This window comes from Balearica regulorum, chromosome 7 (assembly GCF_011004875.1).
Source record: "Balearica regulorum gibbericeps isolate bBalReg1 chromosome 7, bBalReg1.pri, whole genome shotgun sequence".
NCBI classification, from domain to species: Eukaryota; Metazoa; Chordata; class Aves; order Gruiformes; family Gruidae; genus Balearica; species Balearica regulorum.
In genome coordinates, this window is record NC_046190.1 from 10,029,941 (window position 1) to 10,049,819 (window position 19,879).

General features: G+C 43.7%; 1 long non-coding RNA gene across 1 annotated transcript in view; it reads right to left on the minus strand.

The window, feature by feature from the left end:
* Window positions 1-3,102: 3,102 nt before the first annotated feature.
* The window catches only part of LOC142602494 (uncharacterized), a 28,939-nt gene continuing 12,162 nt past the window's right edge, over window positions 3,103-19,879 (minus strand). The window contains exons 2-3 of the long non-coding RNA XR_012836241.1: window positions 3,577-3,626; window positions 3,103-3,408 (exon numbers count right to left, since the gene is read on the minus strand). This is a non-coding gene — a long non-coding RNA (uncharacterized LOC142602494). The remainder of the gene's footprint in view (window positions 3,409-3,576; window positions 3,627-19,879) is intronic.

The following is a 19,879-nucleotide window of genomic DNA, read 5'->3' on the forward strand; positions in this document are numbered from 1 at the left end:
GGAGAATGTGACAATTGATTAAAACTAATTGGAGGTTAAATTAAATGATAATTAGCATTAATCAATAGCAGTGTTGGCACGCCAGTGCATCCCTCCTGTAGGCAATTCACCTCCAATCCCCAACACACCAATAAGGCTGGTGATCTGCGAGCCCAGCGTGTGCTCCTGCCATCAGTAAAGAAGCAAGTCCCAGCAGCATTGACCCGGAGGGTTGGAGGAAAGAGAGCATTTCAATGAAAGACAGACTTGCCATCATGAGAGATGGCTGCTACACTACTCCCGCAGCTAATTGCAGCCAACATCAAAGACTAGGGTGCCCTCAAATGATGGAGGCTGGTAACGACAACTCAATGCCCGCCTGCTTTCAAACAGCAGATCACAGAGAGCCTTGCCTTAGCATATTATTCTGCTTTTGTTAAGCACACTCGTTTCTCTTCCTCTCTCCTTTTTTTTTTTTTTTTTTGGTGGTATGTTATTGTGTGGCCAGTGCACAAGGAAGAGCCATGACTGTACCGTCCCTGCTAAGGCAGTATTGCCTCTTTGCAAAGGGCCGGTTTAGCTGGGAGTTTGGGGAGGAAGAGTTTGCTCCAAGGGTGTCATGTACAGACACACAAGTTAGAGAGCTTTTTGCTTTGATCTTAATGTTGAGTCCTAATTTGTGATTGTGTTTAAGGGGAGATGAAGTCCCACTTTGTCATTCACCCAAAGCCCTGGTTCTGCTCGAATAAATAAAATGCAGGCACTTTTTATGAGCACTTGAACAGTGCGTGCATACATGTGCACGTGTGTGTAACGCCCTGTGGACATCCACCAGCTCTCTAGCACTCGACTGCCAACAAATGGTAGAGAGTCCCAGTCTGAGGCAGGAAGATTTGGGACCAGCCACATGCTCATTGAACCTACACCTGCCTCAACCAAGAGCTGCCAGTTCCCTCTGCAGTACTGAAAACAACTTCATCTCAAGAGGCTTAGAGCAAGGATTTGTCTAAACAATGTCAACATTTGGATGCCAAATCTGACAGTTCTTGGGGGACTTTTGGCTTCTCATGCTTCCCCAGGTAACTCCAGTCAGACCTTGGGAGTACAAGGCTGTGCCAAGCAGACGCTCACAGGAAAAAGAAAGATGAAAGTGTTTTAATGCTACTCACATCTTGGGCAGTTCTTTGGGGTGAGTGTGGGGAAAGAAAGCACAACCACTTCCTCTCCCTTTCCGTGATCGGCCCCTGCTGGGAGCAGGTCTGGAGGACAACAGCCTGTGCAGAGCCACTGGGGGCTGTCTCCACTATCTGTTACCTTTATTTTCTCACATAAACAATGAGCAAAAAACATTCAGCTCAATTAGTTTCTTGTCCCCATCCCCAAAGCTAGGGAACCAGGAACAGGAAAGAAAATGTTACCTGCCTCTCGAAGTTTCATCAGCACAGCTGACAGAAATGCAGCTTTGTACCCAGTGTAAGGAATGCCAATATTAGCATTTTTATGCCAATGCTAGGGAATTTTGTTGATTTCATACTGAAAAACTTTGCTTTGGAATGTTTTGCCAAACTACATGAGGTAGGGAGGGAAAAAATTCTACCTTTATCTGACACCACCGTGCTGTCAGAAATCCTGATGCCAATCAGGACTGGGACAAGATATTCTGCTGTTAAGTGTGGCTCATTCCTACACTTTTAGTCCTTGCATGTCTGCCAACTGCCTAGATATCCATGGGCTACCACATGGCCCTTTCAGGTGGTGACCTGAAAGCACTGCAAACATAACCATGGTGTGGTTTTGGAAACCATCTCTAGTCCACCTGCCCCAGGCTGGGAATGAGTGACTTACCCCTGTTGGGAATAGATATGCTGTGCCATGCCATCAGAGGAACTCTGTTGCCTTTAAAACACCATTTACTCTAGGTGGATTGGCCAGTGCGATACTCCTAATTTAACCTTTTCAGTGCACTTAAATATCAGCACATTTATGGCTGTAACCCTCGTCCTGTCCCTGTGTCCTACACACTGTTGTGTGTTACGGAGGCTGTAAGCTGTCATTTTATGGTGGGTTTTGGAGGAAACCAGGTGTTGGAATATATCTCTAGGCAGCACACCTTGGTAAACTCTTCGAAAGGTCTGAATATCTGGAGGAACCAATTCTGATCCAGAACCTGAGGATCTACTTCATCACACTGCAATCCTTGAACCAGTAAGCCATCTGCTGAGAAGAGACTGACCCGCTCCAGCAAAGTCCAATGTCATACACTCAGTTTCCAGTTCAGAGCTGACCCGCTCAGTGCACACACATGGCAAGTGCAAGGCTCTCTGCACAAGGCTGTGGTAGACCTACAGAGACACCAATCTTGTCTTCACTGCTCCATTAGCATGAAAAGGAAGGGGCTGTGTAAGTAATCAGATATTTAGATTGTACCTAAGATAATTGCAAGAGGACAAAGAGAAACATCTCTCCAGCCTAGAGGAAAACATGGCTTTCCTTGCACTGACCACACATGTTAAGCATCTTTGATCAGGAGAAAAGCAGGTGGTAAAAGACAGCATAGAAAAAAGCTTGGTCATGCCTAACACGTCCCTTTCCAGATCAATATATTCTTGTGAAGATATAATCTTCCTGCTGTAATGCTGACAGGTTAATGACAGCATGAGTTATCCACTATCTAAATGCCCACATCAGTACCTGAGTTAGATTAACCCTGGACGGACTTAACTACTTGTGCATGCGACTCCATAACCTGTCATCACAAACCCCTCACCGGTGACTTTTCCTGCCTTTTATTTATTAAACCATCGTGCTGCGGGCCCTCGCCTTCCCCTGCCTGTGTGATGCCGGGTGTTGAAGGTTGTGCTGGCAGCCGGGGAACCCCCCCATCCCCTCCAAGCCACAGCCTGGGCACGTTCACCCTCAAGGTGACTCTGTCTCCAACATAGGCACACCACCAGGTGGGAAAGGACACTCTTTGCCATGAGGAGGAATGGACAAGCGGAGATACTTGCCCTTTCAATGCAGTTGAGAAGTGGAATAAAAACCAATTACCTGTTCCTACAATTCCCCTAGCATGTGGCACTTGTAAATTTGGAGTGTATCTTTTATTTTTAAAATTAAGACTCAGATTTGTGTCTGTGTATTTTACTGAGTTTGAGTTTCAAGTGCAAAACAGTCCTTTGTGGAAAAAAAAAGGTCCAGACAGCATGCCGTAATGGTGCAGCAGGTTGGAAGAGGGATGAGACATGGCTGGGCGGCACTCCTGGGATCCTGCCCTGGCTTTGGCTCAAAATTTGCAAAGTGGATTACTCCAGCATGTAGCTGGGATCAGGGTCCAGTAGCATTTGCAGTGAGCAATCTGCACTGTAGCTGGCCAGGGACTCAGGGGATTTCAGCTCTAATCCTGCTTCTGGTCTCGACCTCCTGGATAAGCTGGAAGAAAAAGGCAGAAGGTGCAAAATTTTAAAAAGGAAATTTTAATCTGTTGGTTTAAATTTCAGTAAACTAGCCCTGCCACACTCCATCAGCTGCCAGAGAAATGCCACTATTAACTTCCAAATTGCCTCTTTTCCCCCATTTATAAAGCAGAGACGAACCTACCAAGTTGCCTGGCTGCTGGATCTCTGGATCCAAGTGCACCCACTGCGCTCCTACAACAAAAAAGACAAAAAGGGTGAATTTGGATGGGCAAGGTACAAACATCTGCTTCTCCTGCCTGCTGCATTTGGGCTGGAAAGCGCTCGCAGTGCTGCCTGGGAATATTAGTAGTTTAACACGTAACCGAATTAGCGGCGAGAGAAAACAAATCACATGTGACTCAGTCTTCTGACAGAAGCAGCTTTGATGTCCTTCTGGTCGGGCTCGCCTGCTTCTCAGCCCAGCCACCCCCCACCTGCACCCCACCCCACCCTGTCAATAAACTGTTTGTTTAGCCTCGCGCAGATTATTCATTTCTTGGCACGGAGCTCTCGGCTCCAAAGAATTAACATTTGGATTGTATTTACTGGCTAGCAAAGTGCCAGCGATACAGCTGGGATTCGTTGCACAAACTATTTTGATGGGGGAAATCAATGACAAACTGAGAAGAGGAGGATCAAACAGTGAACTCTTTTGCAATCGTTGTTTGAAAACATCGTGTTGGTGATATTTGGAGTTTCTAAAAGGGGGGTGGGTGGCAAATGGGGTGGCGTAGACCCCTCCCGGGTCCTCTTGCTGACTCCCACACACAACAACCTGACCCCATCCCGGTCCTAGAATAGATTAGTCACAGGATATTTCATTTTAAACCCAAGCTTATGGTTTTTGGTTTGTTGGGGTTTTTTTTCCTCCAGAAGAGGAGACTCTCTGGATGTTTATTGCTATTTTGCTGGAATTTCTTTTTGGTCGGAGAGGGATTTGAAAACTAAATACATTTCCTGTTGGAGGCCGAGGGCTGCGAGCTGCAAGGAGAAGCATAGCCTTTGGCTTGGTTCAGCAGTAAATAATCACTTGTGTTCCAAAAAGTCATTCGCATTGGCAAGGGCTCCCAGCACCTGCAGATAGAAGCGCCCGGGGCAAGTCCAAGCACTTCATTTAGACTGTCCCTTATTATGTTCAATCAGACCCCATTCCTCTTAGCCACAGGAAATTCTAGGCTTAACCCACATGCGTTTAAAAATTAAAAAGGTGGAAAGACGTGTGGTTAAAGACACAGAAAAAGAGATATGGGAAAGGAGAAGGATTTTATATGTTTGCACCAGAAACTTTATTTTTTCACTTCAACTCTCCATGTGAAATGTAAGCACATGAAACCTTCATCTTACCAATACTGTGAAGCTTGGAAAAGTCTAGTAGTTTGCCTTCACACCCATTCTACTTGTACACCTTTTTTGTCATCTTGTTTTCCGCAATACAGGTACACAGAGAGGAAATTGTATATCTTTGTCTTCCTATTCTTTTCTGTTAAGCTTTTAATGCTGGCTAGGTTAACCAGTTTGGCAAATTCCCTGAGCACAAGTGGTGTCAGAGCCCGGCAGGCAGCATGTTTGTCCTTAGCTCTCTGGCCAACAAGCTAATATGGCAGGACTATCCTCTCCTGGGGAAAAAATAGTGAAAATAGTTTAAAAAAAAGCTTAAGTCCTTTACACCCCAAACCTACAGCAGCACACTGAATGACTTCTCTTCAACGGACCTTGGATCAGGACCTGACAGCAAACCTATGATGAGATGTGTGGATGTGGATTACTGCACGAGCAGGGTTGGGGGTCACGTCTAGCTACGCTCAGGATACGCTCCCGTTTCCTCACATCCGAACGGAGTTCAATTTCACACAATGTATTTCCTAGCCCAGGTGTCACAAAACAAGAAGTGCTGCCAGCAGTCACTTTGGGCTCTGCTATAGCTCCTTGTAATCGCAAAGCTGTTGCCAGAAAAGACAACATTTTTTCAGGCAACAGGGTGAATTGCTTGCATGGAAAGCCCTGGGGTCTTCATCTTTGCAAGTCTGAACCCTCTTCTCTTCCTCTTAATCACAGTGCTACAGAGTAAAAGCCGGGTGTGGGCTGCTCTCTGTCCCAGATGGAGGTTTGACTGTCCTGGGAGCTTTCAACTCTGGCTGTGTCAGGGACACTTGCAGAAACCTGGTGCTATTTTTACCAGTACGAGGAACATTGAGTTCAGACTTGTGCTGCCACCAACCAAAGAGGAGCTGGTAGTGCCTTTGGGAGTGTGACTCAAAGCAGCTATCTGAGCACCGTGGTGTCCCTGAGTACGAAAATAATCATGGATGTAGGAACATCCCAGGCTGAAGCAGGGAGCCGTGATTCACCGAGATCACACAGCGTCATGTTGCTTTGCTGTGCAAAGATGGTTTACAGCACAATAAAATAGCATCTGCTCCTCCCCCCTCTGGAGATACTAAAGGTCTTTAGCCCTAGGACTCCAGCCTCGCTTAATCTGCTACTGGATTTCGTACTAATGCAGACCTGTCACTGCAAGCACTCGGTTGTGCGTGCGCTGCATCACAGCAAAAGTTCACTTCAGCAGGCCATTGCCATCGGCAATTAGGCTGGAGCAAAGCTCAGTCTCCGTCTGAAATGCAATGAAAATGCTGGAAAGGCAGTGCCGGGTCCCACTTGGGCAGACTCCACAGGTTCTTCTTCAACCAAAGCCGGGTAAGTGGAGGCTGCCACCACCCTGCTGCTCCGTGGGCGTCAGGGGCACCATCCATCAAAGTAACACCTGAAGAACAGCCCTGCGTCAGCGCCAGCTGCCAGGATGAGGGAAACTATCGTCCGCTGCTCAACAATACAAAGGGCTTCTTTCCTCCTCCTCCACTAAGTAAACTGTTAAAGACCATGACCCCTGGAAAACATAACAAGAGTGGAGGAATTTACAGTCGCGTGTTACAGGTCAAGGCATCGAGCGTTTCACAACCTTGTGATTCCAGCCAAAAGCTCCTCTGTCTGTCTGCTCTGTGCAAACGCAGCTCCCATCCTCACATACACACACACGCACAATGGATATGCATGGTAAAAATGTTAAATGAAGGCCCAGCTTTTGTTTTCTGACTGTCATACCATAACAAAAAGTGGTGAAGACATTAGCAGCTGGGCAGCTTCCTCACAGAGACCTGAAAAATATTCAGTGGCCATTTGTGACCATGAACATCCATGTCCCACCATACAGTGCCTAAACACAGCTTATGATGAGGGCAATGTTAAGATTCAGTCTAAACAGAACAGAAGGTGGACGTGGTGGCTTCATTCGAGATGGGATGGAGAATTTCTTGGGGCAGGAGAGCTGGCGAGGGCTGGAACGTTGGACAAAGAGGGGGCCTGGTACAAACTGAGCAGAAACATCTGAGGGGTGCTTGGGAGCTTCCTCTTCATTTCCATTTGAACTCTACCACAGACTAGAGCCGGGCTTCCCATCTGAGCCAGACACCCTGTCCTTGCAGGGGACACCAGGAGTCTCAATGCTTGGGGCACAGCAGCCTTGCGTCAGCAGTGTGAACACCATGTGAGGCAGGGTTCAGACCCGGGCTTTGACCTACACTAACAAACCCTAAAACGGAAGTTTGATTAGAACAACTAGTGTGAACAAGTTAAGAACTTTTTTTCTTGTTTGGGCAGGACTATTTCATTTAAACGCCTAATGAGCATTTGGGAGAAAGTACTTCTGTGCTAAGGGATGTCCACTGCAAGCAAACACTACCAAGATTCCTCTTAACTGGCCTAAAAAGATGAGGTATTCCCAGTACTGCAAGAGCTAAAAAGTGAATTGCAAACCTCCCCTTGAAGTAACAAAACTTTGTTATCTTTCTACACAGCGAAAAAAGGAAAAATCTTTAACCTCCCAATTAAAAAACACATATAAAGTAAGTCCTACTCACTGTTCTAGAGTTCAAAGCAGTGCTGCTGTATGATCTTGTCAAACCATTGTGAAAGTCTCATACTGACATTGACTACTTAAGACACAGCTACATCTGGATTTCAGACTGAGAACTGGACTCAAACACACCTAGGTGAGCAGGGACCAGCCCTTCCATGAGGATGAACCATGAACACTCTTAGAGGCACACGACACCTGCATGATTCACCCCTTGCCTGTGACATCACCAAACCTCAGCCTTCCCTCTCCCGGGATAAGTCCGTGCAGGGCCATCACAGGGGTATGGATAGAGTACCAGCACACGGTCTGGGTGGATAATTACTGATTGCGATGATGGGAACTTGGTTGTATGTCTGACATGCTTTTAATCACACAATGGGAGACAGAGCAGAGGGGCCATGGCCATCGGGGAGCAGCTTGACAGAGCGATTCACCATGGGCACACAAGCCAGACGAATTTCTCTGGCCAAGTGGGTTGGACCCATACACTTACTCTCCTCCCCCCTGCCATGTCCTAGGGCAGAGCACACTGAAACATCTATGACCACAGGAAATACATAATTTTCTGCAGCATGCAATACTGGATTAAGTCTCAAATATATGTAGATGTTGCTCTATGTGTGTGTGTGTTTATATATTGATGCACGCACATATGTTTATATGGTTGTGCAGAGGACTGAACATAAGGTTTGATGCGTAGGGATGAGGATGCACAAGAGGGCATCAGCAGATTCTTAAAGAAGTCAAATCAGCCAATGAACTACTAACTCCCTTTGCCCAGGCCTATCACAACAAAAGAAATGCAAGCCGGTAGCAAGAGCACATTTTTTCATCCTTCTTAGATCTCCAGCATCTCCATACAACAATTTCCAGTAATAAAAAGTCTAGTTGCAGCCAAATAAGAGGCCGTTGCTGCCATAAAGCAAAGGGGAAGCAAAGCCTGTTCTCACAGTACAGAGCCTGCAGGAACATTTGCCAAAGTCCTCAGAGGAAATGTGCTGGCAACATCTCAAGGGCAGAAAATAACTCCCTGCTGTACCTGCTTCCAACCTTCCCCTGCAGACACTTACACACACACACAGCTGGAAAAAGAAGGGCAGATTTAAAGAAAACTGGCACCTCTTGCAAATTAGAGGAGACAATCCCATGTTTTGGAACAGCTCTGTGTAACTCCCTAACTTGGCTTCAGTTCTGCAAATGTCACATGAATTATCCAGTCAAAGGGTAATTACTATGAAAGGTGATGGGGTGATCACCATGCAATGGGAAGTCTTTCCTTCCAGGGCATAAGCTACTTGTGGCTGGTCTCATCTGGGCATCTCTGTCCCAGTGTCACAGAATAGTGTCTACCAGTCCAGGCATTGTTTTGCTTCCAGCTCGGGATAACAACTATTTCCAGTTTCACCGGTGGTTTGGGTGATACAGATACCTTGACACCAATATCCAATATGGGCTCTCTAAGCATGGGCCATTGAACAGCTGCTGGGCAGCAAGCACACCCTCCTTCAGCTGCTCAGCTGAGCCCTGACTTACCGAGCCCATTGGGTCCTCGGATAACGAGGAGCCAGGATAACGAGGAGGCCGTGGGGATGTGACCTGTGCAGCAGCAAACCAGGACGGTACGGGGTGCTGCTCCGGGCATGGCTTGCACACACTGTTTACGATAAGACAAGCAGGAAGGCTTTGGATATCTTTGGGTACCTTCTGTTTCAGGGTCCCAATGGTCCGGGAAAGGAGTGAGGTGCCCCTCACCTGAAAAATCACTAGCACAAATCTGGCATTATATCTCAGCTAGAAGACCAACCTCCCTTCTCAGTATTTGTTTCAGGTCACCTCCAGATGAAGTTTTCCTCTAATTTCACTGCCTCATTGCCCCAAACCTTTTAATATGAGGTATAACCCAAAACCCAAGACAACAAGAGAGAGCCAGAAGCAACCTCCTGGATGGTGAGAGATGTCATATTTGATTTTCCCAGCTAACAGGAACGTGAAATATTTAATGCTCCCTTTCGAATCTGATCCTTTCCTTGGTTTCTCTGCCTTTATAAACCACTGGTGCATGGGGAAGAGGCCAAAAGAAGAATATCAATTGTCTTCCACAGCGCAGAGACCTATTCAGAAAAGGCGCCCTGTTCTGCAGGAGGCTAAATGTTTTTTCAAATGCTTCTGGCAGAAGAAGAGTGCAGAATCCTTCGAGGACTGCTCTTTATCTGGTGAGATGGCTCTCTGTAGAGTTAGGGGAAGGAAGGCTTCTGTTAAAGTTTCTTCATTTCTTTTCTTTCCTGTGACTTTTCTGCAAGAGGATAGTAAAAGAAAAAAAAAGAAGAAGAAGAAAAAGAAAAAAAAAAACCAAACCAAGGGTATGTTGTAATGCAATCACAGAGCTACTGCTCTAAAGCTTTCTGGAGGTCTTCCTCTTCCAGGCCATCTTGGACTGCAGTTAGAAGTGCCTCTATGAATCTTCAAAGCGTTTTGGTGCAACAGGGTTTCTTTTCTCCCTAATAGAAAAGAATGAACTAGTCTCTTTTTTTTAAACGATCTAAGCAGCAATTTTCTTCACTTAGACAAGCAGAGCAGTTTGCTTTTTTTTAAAGAAAATCTGAGGGGGAAGTTTCTTGCAGTATATTACAAGCAAGGTCTGTCACAGACCCTTGGTCTCCCAGTGATAATTCTGTAGCAATTCTTATGTTATGATTAGGAAATTTCAGGGCAATCCAGGCGATTTGGTTTTAATCTCAAAACAGACTACAAGTGCAGCTTTAGGATGGATTTTTAAGTCAATCCAGGGCAGCTTGTCACCAAAAGAGACAATCCTGCCCTCTCTCCTGCTCCTGCCGTTTTCCTCAAGAATGGGTTGATGCTGGTGATCAGAAACTGACCCTCTGAGAGAAACTACTGTTTTCTGATAGATCAGCAAGCTGCAAAACAGCTTCTGTATTTTCTCCCATGCAGTTGTGCATATGGAACTGCTGCAGGTGGGTGGCCCTGAGGCCATGAGCTGCCAGGGGACTTGTCACCTGCTGCAGGGATGGCATGGCAGAGAGCTGTGTCTTGGACATCTACGCCTCACAGCGTGTCTGCGAGCACTGAGATTTGCAGCCAAAACTGCTGACGGGTCTTTAAATGTCTTTTTGCCAGCCTTGCAGATGTCATTTGTTGATGGTCACGCTTATTTTTAGGGCAGGCCAGCAGCGGTGTGGATCTCCAATGTGGAGAGAAAAGAAGAGCAAGGGGAAGCTCTTCCCACTCCAAAAGATTGTCCTCTTTGGTTTAGGGTGCACAGAGGCTAACGTGAGTCTTTCTCTGGATTTCAGGGAGCTTTGGATCAGGCCCAAGGTCCATCATTACCCCATGACAGAATCAAGACACATACTCGTTTTTATGAGTGAAAACTATTCTTTCTCTCCAGTGAATGGCTGAGATCTGAACACAGCTGCTATTTTGCTCTGTGCAGTGAATCACTTCTGATTCTTAAGTACTGAAACAGTGACATGCATTCCCCCCGCCTAACATGGGGAACCTTCTCCATCATTGTACCATGAGAAGAATATAGTAATTCATGCCATCTTTATTTTTTTAGCTTTGTTATTGCTGAGACTCCTTTCACTTCAGGCTGAAAAAGCAGGCAACTGGGGCAGAGAGGAATGCTGACATTAACTTAAAATATGAAATTTCTGAGAATGGGAGATCGCTAAAAGAGCTGGCGTACTCAAACATCTCTTCCTCAGCTGGTAAGCAGGAAATGCAGGAGTGGCTTTGTATGAACTTACAAGGAGACATGACCAAGAAAAAAAAAACGGTATTCCTCTAAAGATAATTTGGGTGTTTTGCTGGCAGAACTAGCTGTGCAGAAGAGCCTGCATCCCTTCCCCTCATCCTGGCACATGCCAGGGACTTGAGAGCGTCTACCTGGTAGTTCTTAATGTCACACTGCAAAAAGAAGTGCTGCAACTGTAAAGCATTTAGGAGAGATAAACAGGAGTGATCAGAGGCTTGGAGAACAGGAGATATGAGGAGAGGCAGAAAGAATGAGGTTCATTCAGTCTAGAGAAAAGGAGGCAACCACAGGAAAACAAGACTAAGGGGGATCTTTGGAGGTCATCCAAGCCATTCCTCTCCCCTGAAACAATCTCAGCAATAGCTAAATCACTCCTGATAGATAGTGCTTTGACCTGTTCATAGAGATCTCCACCAGCGCACAGTCTACAAGCTCCCAAGGCAAGCTGGCTTGCTGCTTCATGAGTCTCACTTCTAAAATATTTTCTTATCAGCTTATTCTGAATCGTTCCTACTTCAGTTTCAGGCCTATCATTTTATCAGCCATGGTGAACTAAACAAAATCAAACTTTCGTTTCTGTTCACCACTCCTGTGTTAAAGGAAATAAGATGACATGATTTTTTCTTGACAAACCTACACAGGCTGTTATTCCTTTTCTTTTCCCAGGTGCTTCCAAACAACTAAATTGCCTTATATTTCCTGGAGCTGAAAATATAGACGAGCTGGTCTGTAATTCTTATGCTCCTCTGTTTTCCCTTCCTCTGTATGAAGATAGGTAAAACATTTGCCCTTTTCCGGTTTTCTGGCATCTTGCTTAGCTTTTCCTGTCTTCTCAAAGATAACCACAGGTATCTAAGATCATTTCAGTCCACTTTCAAAATATTCTAGGATTAAGTTCATCAGGTTCAGCCAATTATAAAATATGAAGCTTATCTAATTTTCTCACTTCTTTCCTTATTCTGTGCTGAACTCCTATCCTTTTTTTGATTCAATTTCCAACCCTGTTAGCCTCCTGCTCTCAACTGATCTTTTAAATGAACACTGATACAAAAAAAAAAAAAAAAAAAAAAAAAAAAAAAGACTTTAAACACTTCACCCGTTGGTATCATCTGGTGCTACCTTTCTCTTTTCATCTTATGATAAATGTATTTGTAGAACAGTTTCTTGGTACTCACTCTTCATATATGTAAAAGAGATCTGCAAAGAGAAAAGGAACATGTATTCCTCACAGCCACCAAGGGCAGGACAAGAAATAATGAGCTTCAAGTGAAGGTTAGACATTAGGAAAAGTATTTTACCTGTTAGAACAGCAAAGAGCAGGAATGTATTATCTTGGGAGTTTGCAAAGTTTTATATCATTGGCAGTCTTTAAGCACAGGTTACACAATTTATTTGTAGCCTTTTCCAGTTTGTGAACTCCTAGCATTGCTCCTCACAGGGCTTCACGTACAGCTGGTTTAGCCCAGTGCTAATGGGATTTCTACTGTTTAGATCTGCCTGAGACACTCCCTTTCCCCCCACCCGATGTGCTCCACAAACCCACAAAGTCTGTGGGCTGCACTTTAGGAATCCATGGATTAGATAAACATTTGTCAGGAACTGGGGCAGGGGTTCCTGCCTGCCTATTTGCTTTTCTACAATTCAGTGATCCCCAAATTCCCAGGTACTGTAGCTGCATCCTCTGCATTTGTGATGTCTCAGAAGTGAAATGAATGTTTATCTTTGCAGTTTCATTGCTTGCCTTCACTGAACAGTACCTCTGAAATTGTCTGTACTTTTTCACAAACTCGATAAGAATTGTTTCATCTGACTTACAGATCAATTAATTAGTGACTATTAATGTCTAGCCTTTTACATCCACTTTATAGTGCTGCAGGTCGTGCAATGATGCTGTAGCAGAGCCAAGACAGATCTCCTGAACCGCCTTCTCCTCCTCCAATCTCCAGATCATTCTCTTTTCCTTAAATCTCATCCATCTGTATAAAGGGAGAACTGAACTGATGTTTGGATAATTTGCATATGCAAATCTGAACTAAAGAGAAACCCTCATGGCTACTACATAGAGGTTTCTGTTAAATGTTATAAATTGAAATGCTTTCCTCCCCAAGCTAAAATAAAAAGTGCCCTGGAGGGTATATTTCTGAAGGGTTTGTGACTAACCTGATTAGTCACCCTAAATTGTGATAGATGGAAGGAAAAAGCAGTTGTCAAACAAGGAGGAAATTCCAATAGAAGAGTAAATTTAAGGATGACAGTGATGATAAATTCTTACAAGCCTTAGAAAAGATCAGCCTTTTGTGTAGCTCTCATAAGGACCATTGAGCGCTCACTATATAATGGGCTGTTGTTTGGATAACTGTAGGAATGTGGTGATCGTTTTTAAAAAAGAAAAAAACCACCTCATGTCCAGGCTGATCTGAGTTTATTTTAAGACACAAAAACCTGTAACAAAATTTTTAAGAACTCCCCTTCCTTGCTGTGCCTGCAGGTCAGCTTGAGACTGCTGGTCCAGGGGGATGTACTGCAGGAGAGCGTAACACTCATGATTAGACGACTTTGGATGAAAGACAGGTATAAAGTTTAAACAGTCAATACTGGGAAAACCCAGCAAAGTTTCTGCTTCATTTTTGTCACTAATAATTTCTAAACATAAATCAGATGGTTTTCTAATATATATGTTCTATTTGTAATGGGAACTAGATCAGTGAAGAGCAGAGAAGATGATCACAACGAGCTCTTCTAGGTCGATTATTGCTGCATGCTTTCTTCCTTTCCGAAATACATAAAAAATTATCATCTTAAATCCAATGTAAGAAGGTAACCAGTTTTGTGTTCCTCTCTGAACAAACTTGATCCTCTGGAACCAGCTTAGCAGGACATGGAGCTAGGGAAACTAAAATATTTCCCCTCCTCTGTCTAGAAATGGCTAGCAGTTCTTTAGCTGGCTGAAAACTGAAGGGAAAACAGCAATAAATTTCATACATATTTTTCAGCATTTCAAGTTTTCAAGTATTGCCAAAACTTAACAATTCCAGACGTTTCTAAGATCAATATCACATGGTGAATACAAGGGTCTGATATTGCTGGAGTTCATAGTAATTGATTAGTTTGGGACAAATACAAAAGAAGTGCGTATAGAATCAATCTTTTCTGTTTTCTGGTTTGTTTGCTTTGGCATTTAAATTCTTACCAGTATATGCACAGTAATAGCACCTAGGAGCTTCGTCATGGAACAGAACAGCATTGTGCTGAAACTATACGTTACAAAAAGGCAGTCCATGCGCTGAAGAGCCTGCATGGCTGTCATTCAGCTTGACACCAACCCTTAATCAGTCTGCCTAGTTCCTGGCCATGAATTTCGTGAAGTTTCAGTCAGAGGAAGCCTGAAGCTTTCTTCAGTCATGAGTTTTTCCCTCAACAGTTGAATTGTGTATCTCTAGTAACGTGGTCATTTCTGATCAATGAGGTCAGCAGTAATGACTTCTCCCATCTATGATGAATGAGCTTTATTTTGAGCAAGCCATGATTTCTTTTTTGGGGATGTAAAGATTTCAGACTGTATAAGTAAAATTGTAGCAAGATGGTAAATGAATGATGATGTTCCAGGACTTGGAGTTTGTGTTTCTCCATACCTGAACAGCTCAACCACCTTCTGTTCCCTCAATAGCTTTTTCTTTTCCCTGATTTGGGACAAAGCATTTCATCCAATATTATAAAACTGCTATAGGATGCTCAGTGCACAAAAGTTTTGGACACTTGTCATAATGGACAAAATACTTTGAGCATCTCTATAGAGATCAGGAACATGACTACAGCCCAAACAAACTGTTTCTCTATCATTTTGCTGTCTTATTCTGAAGTGGGAAGCAGGTCAAATCTCACAAGAAAAGCCTGTTTTTGTGAGATTTCAAGCCAAAAAAATGCAGTTTTAAGAGGTGTGCGTGCCCTCAGTTACACTTTCTGATAAGCTCATCATGTTTTTGTCCATTTGCTGGACAAACTGAGAACTCTGAAGAGTTCTTTCAACTAAACCTGGCTCTTGGCTAGATGGGATAATTGCTCTACTCCTGCTACTGCATGTGCATTTTTGAACAGAGAATTAAAACAGCATGAATTTCACTCCATCCAAGATTTGTCAATATCCCTCCAGAACAGTAGATTAAATCAGTATTTCTCAGACTTCCTGCTAGATGTATCCTTCTCTAATAAAAGCTTTTTTATTTGTTTATTGCCTTAGCTCATTTCCACTAAGAAAATGTCTCTTTTGTCTAATCATGAATCTTCCAGGACTGTAGCATGAGGATCCTATGTATACATGGATAGACTATAGGAGAGATTTTTTCTCACGATTAATGTGACAACATTAAACACAAGTTATAAAACAGAATTCATGGGATTTCCTCTTACTTTCAAGGACTGGCAGTGATATTTTTCTGAATTCCCTCTGAAGCAAAAAAATTTAGCAAGAAGACCAAGGAAAGCCAATGACATCTTGGCTTATGTGGGAACTGCAACATCAGATACAGGAATGGCCATCCTGGGTAAATACACTGCAGATGTTATCTGTAGAAAAGTGTACAGTTCTTGCCATCAGCATGTCCTTTTTGTTGCTTCTGATCCAAACGGCCAGACAAAATTCCTTCTGATGTTTGCTTTGGGAGGAGGAAGGACCAACAAAGTTCTAAGGTACAGTTAAAATCCCAGTCCACTAAACAGAAGGGGTATTAAAAGAACAGAGGGTAGCTCATGAGCTCAAAACCAAGTCCTTTCCATCAGCACCTGGCCTGAAAGCTCTCGCTATTTGTGTTGTTAGTAGGTGAAGCTATTGGCGCTACTGGGTTTCTTTCTGTCTCTCTTGTTCTCCAACACAGACACGCTCCCCTCCACTAAACAGGTGGCAATGAAGTTTTCACCCCCTGATTTAAAAACCTGCGCAGCAGTAAAAGGCCTGTGTTTTGGCTGATCTCCAATCGTTTCCACCAACTGGTCCACAACTGACTTCTTTCAGCTATGGGAGAGGAGCGGGAGCGGTTACACTCTGCAGTATGATGAGTTGTGACCCATCTAATGATGATATAAATGATTGCCTCATCTAGTTAGAGCTTCCATTACTCCAAGGACATGACAAATTTGGACACAGAAGTCATCTAGAGTTTCTTTACTGACCAACGCAGGGACAGGCATGGTGGAAGGCATCCCTCCAGGTCCCCATGTGCATTGCTGGTCTCTAAATTAACTGTGGCCACTTTGGAAGATGACCAGGGCACCACTGCACAAAGTTAAGTGGGAACTTAACTGGTCTGTGTGCAGAAACACAGTGTTTAAACATATCTGGGTTTTGTATTTAAAAATGAAGTGTTGGTCTCAATGTAGTGTTCTCTCACAATTAAAGATTCATGGGGATAGTGAAAGAGAAGAAAGTACACTTCTTACAAATACAAGCCATGAATCCTTAATATGTAAACACATGACAAAGTCCCTTCAACAGGACAATTCAGGTGTTCCAGGCTTGCTGGATTGGCAACCATATGTTTTTTAAGTCATAGAATACCCCTCTAAACTTGTATCTCTTCTAAACTATGAAACATCCTCCTCCGACAAGAGTAGAGTATGGATTGAACATGGCGGCAGATAAAATAGCAGCAATTATGTCTTTGGCAAGTACCCAAGATGGTCTCATCTGTCCTAAAAAGCCAGAATCTTGCTTTTGCTAAATGCCTTGATTCCAACGTGCTTGTAAGCCTTTCCCTGTAAGATTATTTGCATATGGAGAGGGAGGATTGCTGCATGTGCTGACCAGAGGGTTCCCTCAGTCAGACCTAAGACCTCCAGACAGATCTTTGCCTGACAAATAATGCATCCTCCTTACCGAGTGTGCAGAAGAGATGATACATCCTTAAACAGCACTTTGTTGCAATAACATGTCACAAAAGCTAATATTGCCTTTAGCGGTGCATGCATTAGAAATATGATAGTTGATATGCTAAGTGATTTTTTTAATAGACCTTGTTAAACATGTTAGCTTCAGAGACCTCAAGCTATCTATCACTAGAGAGTCTTTTTTTTTTTTTTCTTTTTTAAAGCTTGGCAAAGTGAACTAGTTTTTGCCTGTAGACTTACCCTACAAATTTATTTTCAATACCAGGCCCTCTGAGAGGATGTCCTGTCCACAGCCCTCCTCTGCACAACAGTGGGAACTCATATCACCTGCAATTGTAACTCCAGCCGTGATGGGAGATGGGGCAAAGGACGCGATGTGCCAGCTTAATTAGGGAAACTAAACCAAGGAAAGGGTCCTGGAAAAAGGTTGAGTGCAATCCAGAGAGTTAGGAGTTTGTCAGCAACTGGAAAAATTGAAAGAGAAAGCAAAAATAGTCTGCTTTCCTTCTTGTGGGTAAATGCCACCACCTGCTTCCTCATTCATGTCTTGATTTAAAGAATCCTTTAGAGTCTGTTAATAGCGCATCACCTCTACTGGGGCTGAAGCGCGGCCCTATTTGTATCAGCACAGCGTAGGAATGGATTCATCCTCCCTGTTTCCAAAGCTCATATTATGTTACTGGAAAGGTGGTGGGACGAGTGAAATTGTGTCTACACTAGAGTTTTGCAGCTAAACTCAGCATTGAATTCCCAGTGTGGACAAGTTCTGAGTCAACAGAAAATCCTTCATGAGAGGAGGAGAGTAGGCAAGAAATTCAGGACACTTCTCCTGCAGGGGTGACTGCAGTGGTTGTGTCTAGAGTAAATTAGTCCATGAAGTACAGGATCTCCAGCTTTTCTAGCAATAAGCCAAAGCAAAGGGTTTAGAAATGGAAATGGGAACTGTCTTTAAATCAAACAAATCCACTGGATCCCCGTACAAACACATAAGTAGGGTTAGGAGAGAGGATTTACTTCTGGTCCCTGGAATTGACAATATACCCTGAAACTATATAATGAAATGAGAGGAAAACACGCATTTTCCCTATTACTGCTGTCACACAATTAATATAAAATAAGGAGGCTGTTTGGTGTTTGTTCGAAGTGATCCATCCCCACCGGCACAATGAGAGCTAATGAACTAAATCTGAAAGCATCAGCATAAGATTTTGACAAATGTGTTGTTTGCCTATTGAGAGGGTAGAAAATGATTATAAATGACAAGCTGGGCTTGTTTTCAGGCATGGACACTCCAGGAGCAGCGGCATTATGGCCTCAGTTGGCTGTTCTCTGTGTAAATGATTTCACACTTCTGCTACTGAATCAATTGGGTGTTTCTCCATTTAAGAATTGCTGAAATAAAATATCTCCTGTTCCACAGTCAAGGCATGTTCTTGACTCCCGGGAAGGCGGAAGGGTTTAAACATATCTGAGTTTTGTATTTAAAAATGAAGTGTTGGTCTCAATGTAGTGTTCGCTCACAATTAAAGATTCATAGGGTTAATGAAAAGTTTAAGCAAATTATTAATAAGCATGGTGAAAACACAAAATATTGTACTATAAAATTGGGGGGAAAAAGTTGTATTTCATGTCTTTTTGTTCTGAGGGAAAATGAGAAGGTGTTTACTTAAATATTTGGCTAAAGAAGTTCAGAGACCAAACTAAGGTTAAGGCTCTGGTATAACGTACAGATTATATAATAGCCTAAAGTAAATTAAATTCTGGAATCTCTTATTCCAGTATTTCTCCCAAAGAAGAGAATGACCTAATCACCCAACCTAACTTTGCTTCTTGTTTCTCTGGTCTGCCAGTTCTTGGGCAGAGACTCTGTAACAGCTTAAATTCCCCAATGAGGTAGAAAATGTTGTAGAAAGAGCAGGAATGAGAAGACTTTTGGCTGATTTGCTGCTCCCCATTGCTTAGTTCTGCACACATCTGTGCCATTATAAATATAATGAATAATAAATCCAAGCTCATTTTCAGGTCTGCATCCATTGCAAGTATAAATACACAAAGGCAAAGGATTTCTCCTTGGAAAGTCAGCGAGAGGGAGTTTTATGTAATTCTTATGAGACTTAATGAAATGCTGAAGATGAAACAATTCCTATTTTGCCTTCATGGAAGCAGACTTAAGTGAAATGGTGCCTTTCATTCCTCTTTACAGAAGGAGGTTCAGAGCATCAGCAGGTGGGCAGATTTAAATCAGCAAAGTGCAAACCTCACAAAGACTGGTGTCTAGGCTCAGTACCGGGAGGCCACGTGAAGTTTGGATGCTCTTGCAAAGCTTCAGACTACCTGTCATGAAGCAAGAAGGTGTTCTGCAGGCTTGCCCAACCTCCACACTTCTAGGGGCTGGATTCCAGTTTGGGGACTCTTCTGGGTTGTGTTGACTTGGTGAAGTCAATCTACAGCTCTAACCCCAGCGTGGAGTTGCACGCATCACTCTGGCAGCATGGGGAAGCTGCGGAGCCAGCAGCTGCCCCTCTGGTATCAAATACTTCACTGATCTTCATCTCTCCTGAAGAAAAGTTGGTGGCCTCCATGGGATCAATGTTCAGGCCAGACCCAGACTGTAGAGGGGCACCTGAACCATTTCCACCCTTCATGAAGTTTCCAGAGAACTAAATGTTTTAGTTTGGTAAGCCTCCAAAAGCATTTGGGAAAAAAAGATGATTCAGGTTCTGCAAAGAGTGTGTAAAGGTCTCTGTGTGTGCATAGGTGGTGGACTCTAATCAGTTGCATGCAAGTTAATGGTAAGACCCCATGTGATGCTCACCCAACAGTGCCGTAAAAGTCAGTCACTAAAGCCATGTTCTTCCTCTACTCAGGGGTCAT